Consider the following 12,684-nt stretch of genomic DNA (forward strand, 5'->3'; position numbering starts at 1 on the left):
AAAAGGTGTAATAGACCATAAATACATAAAACAAACTGATGGTTGCCAGAGGGGAGGGTGTGGGAGATACCAGCTTCTAGTTATGGAATGAATGGGTCGCAGGGATGAAAGGCACAGCACAAAGAATATAGTCAATGGTATTATAATAGTGTGTCCTGGGGGCACCTGGGTGGCTCAGTCCATTGAGTGTCTGACTCCAGCTCAGGTCATGATCTCACGGTTCATGGATTTAAGCCCCACATCAGGATTCTCCTCCACTCTCTCTGCCCCTCTCCTGCTCACACTTTCTCTCTCTCTCTCAAAATAAGTAAATAAACTTTTTTTTTTTTATCTAAAGAAAGTAATCTCTGGAAACTATAGGATGGGCCAAAGCAAGAGACTATATTTAAATTTTATTTTTCTTGGGTTCCACTTTTTTTCCTCCATAATATGGATGAAATTTTAACCTTAAAATTAAAGTTTGAAGAAAATTGTTCTAATGTTTTTGGATTTACAAAGTTATCATGCTTGTGAGTCTACCATTTTAAACAAAATAATATCTTTTAACTTGATTAGGCAACAGTAATACCAAAGATTCTATCTGTTCAGTCTTTACTCTGCCCTAGGCATTCTAATTATTAGTATGTAAGACAGAAAAGATCTAAATAGGAATATATTTGAATAACTGTAGTTACAGAACAATATAATTACTGTAAATGTTAAAGAGAAGCTATAGAGCATAAGTAAAAGGACTGGCAACAATAAGCCAGGCAGGTGCAAACAAAAAGAAAGCAAAGGAGACAATAATAATAATATCAACATTGAATTCCATGTTTATTACTTGGGACAGAACGTTCTCCCATAGTAATCAATGGTGCAAGCCACAAAAGGAAGAGCACTGAAGACATAGGCAAACCCTTGAGAATTATAATCAACAAAACCACATTATTCGGTTATTTTTCAAACACTTCTCTTAAATTGTGAATAAAAATAGTTGTAGAAGGTCTGATTTTCCTAATTTCTCAGGCTGGTCTCATAGCCACGGAAAGAATGCTTTGTCCTGCAAACTGAAATCACACCTTCTCTTCAAGAGCCCCACCGAGCATTTACAAAACCCAACCCCAAAGTAAGCCACAAGGAAAACCTCATTAAATTCCAAAATCCTTAAATAGTGTAAATGACATTTTATCTCCACAGTCCAATGGAAATGAAAATGAATGACAAATAGAAACGAAAGGGAAAAAATCACCTAGAAAAATTTTGTAAATAAGTTTTAAGTATTCTAGCCATCAAGGAAATAAAAATGAAACTGCAGATTATTCAGAAAATAATGAAGCTATCAGTCTATGAAATATGACTAAAACTGAGCTCCAGGAAATTTGCCTTAAAAGCTTTCCTGAGGGAAGAAACAAATAAAAATAAACATCGGCTCAAGCCACTTGGGAACAGATGACATGAGTGGTGTTTTGGCTAGGTTGTAATGTACACTGAGTTCTCCATGAATGCACTACCACGTGAATCAAAGGAAGATTGAACTTGATTTTTTCAGAACACAGTATGAGTTTTTCACCATTCTGGAACCTCACATCACTAATGGCAATACCACTTGTGACACCTGCGTCTCACTCACGTGGCATGTGCGGTGACTGCGTGCATTTGACTACTGCCATCTTTAGACACGGGCTGCTTGAGCATGCACGTATCAAAAGGTATATTCTGTTCTCAAATGCTTCCCTTTCCTTTCTTCTTTACCTTACAGTGGAATTTCTTCTTAATTCTGCAGGTTACACTGTCTATGGATTTCATGTCAGGAGTGCAAAAGGGATAATACAAAATTTGTCCTATAGAAAGGGATCACTGAGTATGGTAGGGTTGATTATTGGATGCATAGCCATTCAAATCCCACCTCTTTTGCACCCTTTTCGTTTCACTGTGCATCCTGTGTTAATAGTATATTTTGATATGATCTATATATAACTGAGCATACACTAGCATCCTTGCGGATCCTGCTGCTATAAACAGGCTGCTGAAGAAGAAAATATCTTTAAAGTTAGGAATAGTTTCAGAAAACATCTAATAAGATCAAATAAAAAGACAGACATTGCTGCAGACCTAAACATTAAATTAAAAAATCAAGCTAATAGATTTTCCTAGAACATAATTTTAAAAGGATAGGGATGCAAATTGAGGAAAAAAAAAAGTGTGGAGATGTGGAAAACAGATCCAAGACAGCCAGTATCTATCTACCTAGTAGGATCTCCCATTAGGAGAAAATTATATTAAGCATGATATAAATCCTTCTCTAAATTAAAGATAGGTCTTCAGATTTAAAGATCCAGATATTTATTTTGTAAATTTGTAAACCTTATCAACAGAGAAAGAATCCCATAATGAGAAAGAAAGAAAGAAAAAAAGAAAGAAAGAAAGAAAGAAAGAGAAAAAGAAAAAAGAGAGAAAGAAGGAGAAGAAGGAAAAGAGGAGGAGGAGGGGGAGGAGGAGAAGGAGGAGAGGTAGGGAGGGAGCGAAAAGGAATCTGTTGGGCATCAAACATCTCATGCGCAACAGGGTATCATATGGCAAAGGACACATTATGTAATGCGGGAAAAATGAGTATAAGCTGAAAATTCTATAACCCAGATTATCATTCAAGAGTGACAATAAAATGAACTCATTTAGACATACAAGAACTTAGACATATTTACCACCCCTATATTCTTCCAGGAAGAAAGACTGAAAGATGAACTCTAGCAGTTGAAAGTGAATTTATGAAAAAGGCATGAATAAAACCAACAGTGATCAGTAAAAGAATGAGCACAATTTAGAGACAATGCTAAATGATAAAGATTTGGGTTCAAATCACTGCTATCGTACTTCTTATCTATGTTACCTCATTTCATTTACTTATCCTTCCTGGGCCTTCATTTCTTTATTTATAAGATGGAAGTAGTAATAATAGGATGGGTCCAAAAGAGTTTGTTGAGATGCTCTACATAAAGCCCTCTATGTAGTATTTGCATCTGGTAAATGTTCAATAAATATTAGCTATTATGGACTTCAAATTGCTAAAACATTTTTTGGAGGGTAATTTTGCAGTTCTATCAAAATTTAAAATACACATGTCCTTAGACCAAACAGTTTCATTTGCACGTTCATATTTATACTGGAAGGTTAATTTATTAGAATTTAAGTAGAATTTATTATAGAAAAAAATATAATCAACCCTATTATCAGTAAGAGAATGATAAATGATGGGTAATATTCTTTTAATTATTATGCCACTATTTAAAAATATGAGGAGGTTTTTTGGTATTATCTTATTATAATGTACTTATTAAATAATGTGTATATATTGACCTGAAGAGTGCTACAAAATGCATATACATAAAATGATATGGAAAGGTCCAAACCTTCTAGTACAGGCAGCGCACCCGGGGAAGGTACAGGTACTGGAGAGTCTCGCTTTCCAGTACATCCCTTTCTGGATTATTCAAATTATTTTTTTGCTTAGCCCATTCTACTTTTACAGTTCAGTTTTTAAAAGATGAATAAATGTCTCACAAATAGCACATCTCAATTTTGGTTACAATATATTCTAAAAGTACTTTACTTGGTAACAAGTGCATCTGAAGCGGTAAGGCAGATTTCACCTGTGTGCCCTTCCTGGCGATGCGTGGCGTTAATCTGTGCCCAATTTTGGAATCCTGATCTATTATGAACGTCAGTGTTCACACATGTTCTTCCAGCTCCTTTCCCTTAACTCCCCCTATGCTGTCACCAAGACACCATTGCTTAGGTTTCCATCCTTTTCCATCCTTCTCTTCTACAGGCTGTCCCTGACAATCTCACTCACTCTATGACTATACTTATCAGAACAAAGGATGAGCACTAACATTCACTGGGCACCTATTTTGTCCTAAGAACTTTTTAAAAAGTTTATTTATTTATTTTGAGAGAGAGAGAGAGAGAGAGAGAGAGAGAGAGAGAGAGAGAAAGAGAGCATGCACACACAAGTGGGAGGCGGGGCAGAGAGAGAGGGAGACAGAGAATCCTAAGCAGGCTCCCAGGCTCTGTGCTGTCAGCACAGAGCTCGATGTGGGGCCTGATCTCACAAACTGTGAGATCATGACCTGAGCTAAAATCAACAGTTGGGACACTGAACTGCCTGAGCCACCCAGGTGCCCCTATTCTAGGAACTTTTAACAAGCCACCTCATTTACTGCTCACAACAGTCTGAACAAAAGCAGTATCCTTGTTTTACGAATAAGAGAGATGCACAGAGTCTAAGAAACTTGCCCAAGGTCATGCCCCAGTATACAGTAGATACAGCATTTAAACTCCAAGATGCCTGGTTCCAAAACCATGTTTTACTATCCTTTAAACCATATCTTCTATACATTTAATCACACTCATTGTGATTTTTTGTTTATATGTTACAGGCATGATACCTTTTCACTCTCTGCCTTGGTTTCCTCCTCTGTAAAGTGTGGATAATCCTCGTTAGGATTGTTATGAATATCAATCCTGAGTTAATATTTGTGACAATGCTCAGAACTGTGCTTGGTACATTGTGAGTGCTACAGGTATTTGGTGGTGGTGGTTTTCCTTTTAAATTCTACCTGAATCAGATTTCCTTGATTAACCCTCATATATAAAATTGGTCACTAGCACCTGTCAGTTGTTTCAGAGATGTCTCTTCTTAACCCACTGCCAAGTATTTTAGCATCCTTTGCTGGACCTATTCCAATCCCGGGGCCCGGGGGCCCGGGCGGTGGGCCCCTCGTCGGCAGTCTGGCCCTGCTGTGATTCATCCTCGATATTCCCAGCTTGGGTGATTTTTCTTTTTTTTTTTTCAACTTTTTATTTATTTTTGGGACAGAGAGAGACAGAGCATGAACGGGGGAGGGGCAGAGAGAGAGGGAGACACAGAATCGGAAACAGGCTCCAGGCTCTGAGCCATCAGCCCAGAGCCTGATGCGGGGCTCGAACTCACGGACTGCGAGATCGTGACCTGGCTGAAGTCGGACGCTTAACCGACTGCGCCACCCAGGCGCCCCTTGGGTGATTTTTCTAAAACATAAATTTGATGAGGATATTCTCTTGCTTAAATCCTTGTGATGTCTTCCAATGCAATTTTAAAAATGGGCCAAAAATGTGAACACTTAACAAAAGAAAATCTATAAATAGCTAATAAGCACATAAGAGATGCTTAACATCACTAGTCAACAGGGAAATGCAGATTGAAAGAAACCACAGTTTCTATACAGCCAGTTAGGCTGGCTAAAATGAAAAAGACTGACCATGCCATGTTACGGCATGGATGTAAAGCAACTGGAACATCGCTGAAGGGAAGGAAGAATGGTAAGCCACTTTAGGAAACAATTTTGAAGTTTCTTAAGTGTACTTTTATCATTCCACTTCTTGACATTCACCAAAGGGAAATAAAATCATATGTTCACATAAACACTTATACACAAATGTCCACATCGGGATTATTTGTAATAGCCCCACACTGGAAATAGCCTACATGTCTATCAATGGGCAGAAGGATAAACTAATTCTAATATATCCATACAAGGGAACAGAACTCCAGAATAAAAAAAAAGTACACTAATGAAACATGTAACAATATGGAAGAATCTTAAAACCGTTATGCTGAATGAACAAAGCTAGACAAGATAAGAGAACATCATGTATGGTTCCATTTTTTGAAAGTTCCAAATAATTTATAATGACAGCAGATCAGTGATTGCCAGAGTTTGGGGAAGGAAGAGAGGTACTATGAAAGGTGTGAGGAAACTTTTGGGACCAATGGATATATTCATTATTTTTAATTAGGGTAATAATTTCACAGGTAGTACATTTGTCAAAGCGGATTACATTACACTTTAAATGTTAATTTAATATTTTTACCTCAATAAAGCTGTAAAAAGTGAGACAAATTCTGAAAGAATAAAAAACCACACACACTCATAAAGACTGTGTCAGGCATCTGTCTTCAACACAACACAACACAAAACAACCCAATCCTAGTATACAGAGTATTTTGTGATTGGCTGGATTTTGACCTTCATTTCCATCCTCGGAGCTCTCTGGCACCCCACACATATCTCTAGAACACTGGTCAGATACATTGTATTTATCTGCCCTTAAGTTTGTCTGCCCCTGTATCCCAATCTCTGTAGGATGAATGCAGAAAAGGTTTGGCCACAGTGGGCGCCTCTCCCCCACCGCAAAGCCTGGTAGCTCAAGAATTTGTGGAAAGGTAGGAGAAACAGTGAAAACTTATTTGACTGGACAACGGAAGACCCCTTGGTAGTCTCTGTAAGTGCTATCCTGGGTAGTGGGTGTTTTAGACTTACGGACAGGTTCTTCAGGAAAATTAACCTTGGAACTTTCCACATGGAGATCTTCAGGTGGTAGAAATACGCAAGGTGGTTATCCAGCAGACTGCCATTCCTGCCGTGAGGAAGAAATACCAACTGTAACGAAAACCAGAAGCTGGGACCAGCTTCTCTCAAGAAATAGACAATAAAAATCAAGCCCTCCTTTTTGGGCACATTTTATATAACCCATCATGAGTTAGAGAATATTCTTTAGAACTTTCACATAGCTGAGATGAACAAAATATTTTTATAAAGTAGACTTCTTTCATCCTCATAGTCCCTAAAGATCAGTTCCTCTTCATAACTTATGTCTTTTTCACCAGTAGCTTTAATATTCCTAAAAAAAAAAAAAAAAAAAAGAAAATACTATGGGGGCTCAGCCCTTGTAAGGCTGGCAGGAGACATTCTTATATGCAAAATATTACTTAGTTGAGATTTTATTCCATTAAACTCTTTACCTCACGTACCTAAATTTGAACTCACCTTCCTACCAAAATCCCTCTGCTTTCTGTATTCTCAGCCATAGTTAATGGCTCCACAGTCCCTCCAATATGTCCAGTTAGACTCTCCCAGTCTACGCTAACCCCTCCTTACTCTTCACTGTCGTAGGCAGAATTAAGAGATGACCCCCAGAACCTCCACCCTTTGGTGTACAAACACCTTCCCTCAGTTTTTCAATCAAACACTAATGTAGGTGCTGCTGTAAAAGCATGTGGCGTTTGTAACCAAGATTCCAAATCAGTTGATTTTAAGTAAAGTAGATTATTCTGGCCTAATCAGTCATGGCCTTAAAAGGGACTAAACTTTTCCTGAAAAAAAGAAAAGAAAAAAAAAAGAAGGAAAGAAAGAGAAAAGATTTGAAGTGTGAGAAGGATCTGACACTAAGGAGATTCTCTGTTTCTGGCTCTGAAGATGGAGGGGACCACACGTCAATGAACGCAGGTGACTTCTAGGAGCTGAAAGTAGCCCCTGGCTGACAGAAGAAAGCTAGGATTGCAATGGCAGTCCTACAATCGTGAGGGACTGAATTTTTTCAACAACCACACGAACTTGTAAATGGACCCTGAAGAAATGAGCAGTAAGCACCGCCGTTACCTTGACTTTGGCCTTACGGGACCCTGAGCAGAGAACTCAGCCACACCACACCTGGGCTTCTGACCTACAGAAATGTGAGCTAAAAATGATCATTGTTCAAAACTGCTAACTCTGTGGCAGAGTGTTATGCGGAAGTAGAAAACTAGGATGTTCACTCCCTACATACATTCTGCCACTGAATCCTATCAAATCTCTTAGCTTCATGCTAACATCTCTCTCCCTTTTTATTTTATCATGGTAACAACACTCAATATAAGGTCTATCTTCTTAACAGACCTGTAGGTGTACAATATAGTAGCATCCTCTATAGGCACAATATTGTACAACAGATATCTAAACTTATTTACCGTATAAAACTGGAGCTTTCAAATTTTAATTCTAGTGTAATTAACCTACAGTGTTAGTTTCAGGAGTATGATATAGTGATTCAGCACTTCTATACATTACTCTGTGCTCACCACAGAAAGTGTACTCTTAATCCCCTTCACCTATTTCTCCCACCAATCCCCCACCCCCACATCTCCTCGTATAACTATCTCTTTGTTTTCTATAGTTCAGAGTCTTTGTTTGTTTCTTAAATTACACATGTAAGTGAAATCATATGGTATTTGTCTTTCTCTGTCTTATTTCACTTAGCATTATACTCTCTAGAACCATCCACGTTGTTGCAACTAGGAAGATGTCATTCTTTTTTTATAACTGAGTAATATTCCATTGTATACCACATTTTCCTTATCTATTCATCTGTCAATGGACACAGGCTGCTTCCATAATTTAGCTATTGTAAATAATGCTGCAATAAACACAGGGGTGCATGTATCTTTTCAAATTAGTGTTTTCCTATTCTTTGGATAAATACCCAGTAGTGGAATTACTGGATCATATGTTAATTCTATTTTTACTTTTTTGAGGAACCTCTATACAGTTTTCCAGAGTGGTTGCACCAGTTTAAATTCCCACCAATAGTGCAAGAGCATTTCTTTTTCTCTACATCCTCACCAGCATTTGTTTTTTGTGTTTGATTTCAGCCATTCTGACAGGTGTGAGGTGATAACTCATTGTGGTTTTGATTTTTTATTTCCCTGATGTTGAGAGATGTTGAGCATCTTTTCATGTGTCTGTTGACCATCTGGATGTCTTTTTTGGAGAAATGTCTGTTCATGTCTTCTGCCCATGTTTTAATTGGGTTATTTGGGTTTTTTTGGTGTTAAGTTGTATAAATTACGTATTTTGGATACTAACTCTTTACTGAATATGTCATTTGCAAATATCTTCTCCTGTTCAGTAGGCTTTTTGTTTTGCTGATTGTTTCCTTCACTGTGCAGAAGCTTTTTATTTTGATGTAGTCCCAATAGTTTACTTTTGCTCTTGTTTTCCTTGCCTTAGGAGATATCCAGAAAAATGTTGCTACAGATGATATCAGAAATTATTGCCTGTGCTCTCTTCTAGGATTTTGAGGTCACACATTTAAGACTTTAATCCATTTTGAATTTATTTATGGTGTAAGAGAGTGATCCAGTTTCATTTTTCTGAATGTTGCTGTCCAGTTTTCCCAACACCAGTTGTTGAAGAGACTGTCTTTCCCATTGCAGATTCTTTCCTACTTTGTCAAAGGTTAATTGACCATATAATCATGCATTTATCTGGGATCTCTATACTGTTCTATTGATGTTTACGTCGATTTTCTTATGCCAGTACCATAGTGGTTTTTACTGTTTGCTTTTGTGTGTGGGTGGTGGTGGTTTCTTTTAATAACCTGAAGTGTATTGTTCTTTGATATGCTTGTTGAAGATGTTCTGAGCCCAGCACACTCTTTTTGTCCATTCTATGTTCCAGAGAATTGGCATCACCATTTGAGTTGCTTCCTTCTGTTATAATTATACCCACTGTTATGCACAAACTTCAGTACAGGGTCTATAATTTGAGGGGGGACAGTCTCAGTTTGAGTCCCTGTTGATCCGAGGTGAAGGTGTGTTGACTTGTCATGAGCAGGCAGCAATGCACACTGACTTGAGCAGGAGGGCAGCTGGACTGTGGTTTTGGCAAGGCCAATGGCAGCATGTGTGATGGGGAAGTGGCTAGTTTTGCTCCTGGTTTAGTGGTCAGGAATTCCTTTAACTTTTGTTTGTCTGGGAAACTCTGTCTCTCCTATTCTGAATGATGGCCTTGATGGATAGGGTATTCTTACCTGCAGATTTTTTCCTTTTAGTACTTTGTATATATCCTGCCCCACTCCCTTCTGGCCTGTAAAGTTTCTGCTGAAAAATCCACTGATAGATTTATGGCGTTTCCCTGGTATGTAACTGCTTTCCTTTTCTCTTGCTGCTTTTAAAATTCCCTATCACTATTTTTTGCTATTTCATTTACTGTGTGTCTTGGTGTGGATCTCTCTGGGTTGATTTTGTTGGGGGTTTTCTGTGTTTCCTAGATCTGGATTTCTGTTTCCTTCTCCAGATTCAGAAAATTTTCAGCTATTATTTCTTCAAATAAATTTTCTGCTCCCTTTTCTCTCATTTCTCATTCTGGGATTCCTATAATGTGACTATTGTTATGCTTGATGGTGTTTATTCTCATTTTGCATATTTTTCCCTCTCACCTGCTCAGCTTGATTATTTTCCATTTCTCTGTCCTCCAGGTCACTGATCCATTCTTTGGCTTTCTCTTGTATACTATTTATTTCAGGTAGTCTATTTTTTTTAATGTTTATTTTTGAGAGAGAAAGAGAGAGTGTGCAAGGGGCGGGGGAGGGGGAGAGACAGAGGGAGACAGAGGATCCAAAGCTGGCTCCGTGCTGACAGCAGAGAGCCAATATGGGGCTTGAACCCATGAACCATCGAGATCATGACCTGAGCCAAAGCCAGAAGCTTAACCAACTGAGTCACCAAGGCACCCCGAAGGTAGTCTACATTTAATTTCATTTATTGAGTTTATCATCTCAGATTGGTTCTTTTTTATGTCTTCTCTTTTTTGAGGGTCTCTTCTGAGGTCCTCCATTCTTTTCTCAAGTCTAGTGAGTATCTTTATGCATTACTTTAAATTCTTTTCCAGACATATTACTTACCTCCATTTTGCTTAGGTCTCTTGCTATGATTTTGTTCTATTCTTTCATGTGGGACATATTCTTCTGTCTCCTCATTTTATCTATTGCTACGTCTGTTTCTACGTGTTAGGAAAGTTAGCTACATCTCCTGTTCTTGAAAGTAGTGGCTTTGTGAAGAATAGGTCCTGTAGTTCCCCACAGTGCAATGTCTCCTTTTCACTAGAAAATGGCACTTCAGGGGTACCTCCTATGTGTGTTAGTATTGTGGGCTGAGCTGTGTTTACCTTCAGTCCAGTCATGTGTAATGGTTCTCTTTGTCTGCTGTGGGCTGGGTCTGGTCCCTGTGTTAGTGGGCCATTCTGGGGCTACCTTGGGCTTTAGTTGGGTCAGACCAGGTATTTGCTAGAGATGAAGTAGTGCCAAACTACAGGGCACTTTCCCTATGCTGTCCCCTGAGACGGGTGGTGGGCAGGGCCTGCAGTCAGACCAGCTGTCTGCCCCAGCCCACTGTTGGGGCCACAGTCAGTCTGGTGTATGTGGTTATCTCCCCCTCTCCCTGGGGCAGAACTCACTTTGGAGTGGTGTTGGCCCTTGTATGGGCTACTTGCACAGTGCCAGGCTTCTGGTACTGCTTTGATGGGATCTGGCCAAGAGCGTTTTGGAAGGGGTGGAGCCACAACATGCATAGGGGCTAGAGAGGCAGGGTTAGCAACGTTTGTGGGCTGGTAGTCCCCTGTGGGAGGGGCCCTGCAGCACCAGGACTGAAGCAGTTCAGTCTGGAGCGGTGGATCCACAAAAGCGCAATGTGGGAGCTGGGGTGAGGGGATGGCAGGCTACAGTGTAAGCAAGTTAGGTGGCAAGTCTTGGCACTGGTTCCCAGAAGTAGCTGGGTATCTAGGCTGGGGGGTAGAGGAGGAAAGTGGCATTTGCCAGCTCCTTTGTTCCTGGAGGAGTCCCCCACCAATCTCTGTCCCTCCTGGACACACTCTGAGATGAGTAAACCACTCTCTCCTCTAGCCCTAAGCATTTTTCAAACTACTGGTTCTACCCTCTATCTCCTGTCTCTTTAAGGGCAAGGACCCAGTTTCTTCTTACCCTCCCAGCTCCCTGAAAACTGAGCTGATGATTTTTAAAATTCCAGGTTTTAAGTTCTACTGGTTGTAAGAACTCACAAGATTCAGCCCCTCTGGTTTTCAAAGCCAAATGTTATTGGGATTTCTCTTCCCCGCATGGTCTCCCCTGATGTGAGAGTAATGTTTCTCCCCTCTCTATGCCCATGGCTCCCTCCTTCCCATGGAATGCCCTACAAGTCCATTTAGTGCTCAACTGCATCTCCACCATTCCTACCCTCTTCCATGTGGCTTCTTGTCTGTGTTGAGCTGTGGAGAGTTTGTTCTGTAAGTCTCCAGGTCATCTTCCAGGTTATTTTCACCAATGTGGGTATTATCTAGGTGTACCCATGAGACAAAGTGAGCCCAGGGTCCTCCTACTCCACCATCTTTGCAATAGTCTCTGTGCCAATACCATACTGCTTTGGTTACTACAGCTTTGTAGTATAGTTTGAAATCTGGGATTGTGATACTTCAGTGTTGTTCTTTTTCAAGATTGCTTTGGCTATTCAGGGTCTTTCGTGGTTCTAAACAAATTTTAGGATTATTTGTTCCAGTTCTGTGAAAAATGCTGTTGGTATTTTGATGTAGATTGCTTTGGGTAGTATGGACATCTAAGAAATATTTGTTCTTCAAATACTGAGCATGGGATATCTTTCCATTTGTTCGTATCATCTTCAATTTCTTTCATCAGTGTCTTACAGTTTTCAGAGTATAGGTCTTTCACCTCGTTGGTTAAGTTTATTCCTAGGTATTTTTATTGTTTTTGGTGCAATTATAAATGGGATTGTTTTCTCAATTTCTCTTTCTGCTACTTTATTATTAGTGTATAGAAATGAAATGGATTTCTATATACTGATTTTTTGTTTTGTGACCTTACTTAATTCATTTATCAGTTCCAGAAGTTTTCAGTGGAGTGTTTAGGGTTTTCTATATATAGTATCATGTCATCTGCAAATAGCAAAAGTTTTACTTCTTCCTTACCAGTTTAGATGCCTTTTCTTTCTTTTTCTTTTCTTTTTGATTGCTGTGGCTAGGACTTAATTTTCTTATCTGATTGCTAGGGCTATGTTGAATA

At 39.2% G+C, this 12,684-nt stretch overlaps 1 long non-coding RNA gene across 2 annotated transcripts in view; it reads right to left on the reverse strand.

Moving 5' to 3' along the window:
* The window catches only part of LOC121014680 (uncharacterized), a 78,371-nt gene that overhangs the window by 3,948 nt on the left and 61,739 nt on the right, over window positions 1-12,684 (reverse strand). For both annotated transcript variants that reach the window (XR_005783362.1, XR_005783361.1), the window contains one exon: window positions 6,339-6,435. This is a non-coding gene — a long non-coding RNA (uncharacterized LOC121014680). The remainder of the gene's footprint in view (window positions 1-6,338; window positions 6,436-12,684) is intronic.

This window comes from Herpailurus yagouaroundi, unplaced genomic scaffold (genome assembly GCF_014898765.1).
Source record: "Herpailurus yagouaroundi ecotype Mexico unplaced genomic scaffold, PumYag 203, whole genome shotgun sequence".
NCBI classification, from domain to species: Eukaryota; Metazoa; Chordata; class Mammalia; order Carnivora; family Felidae; genus Herpailurus; species Herpailurus yagouaroundi.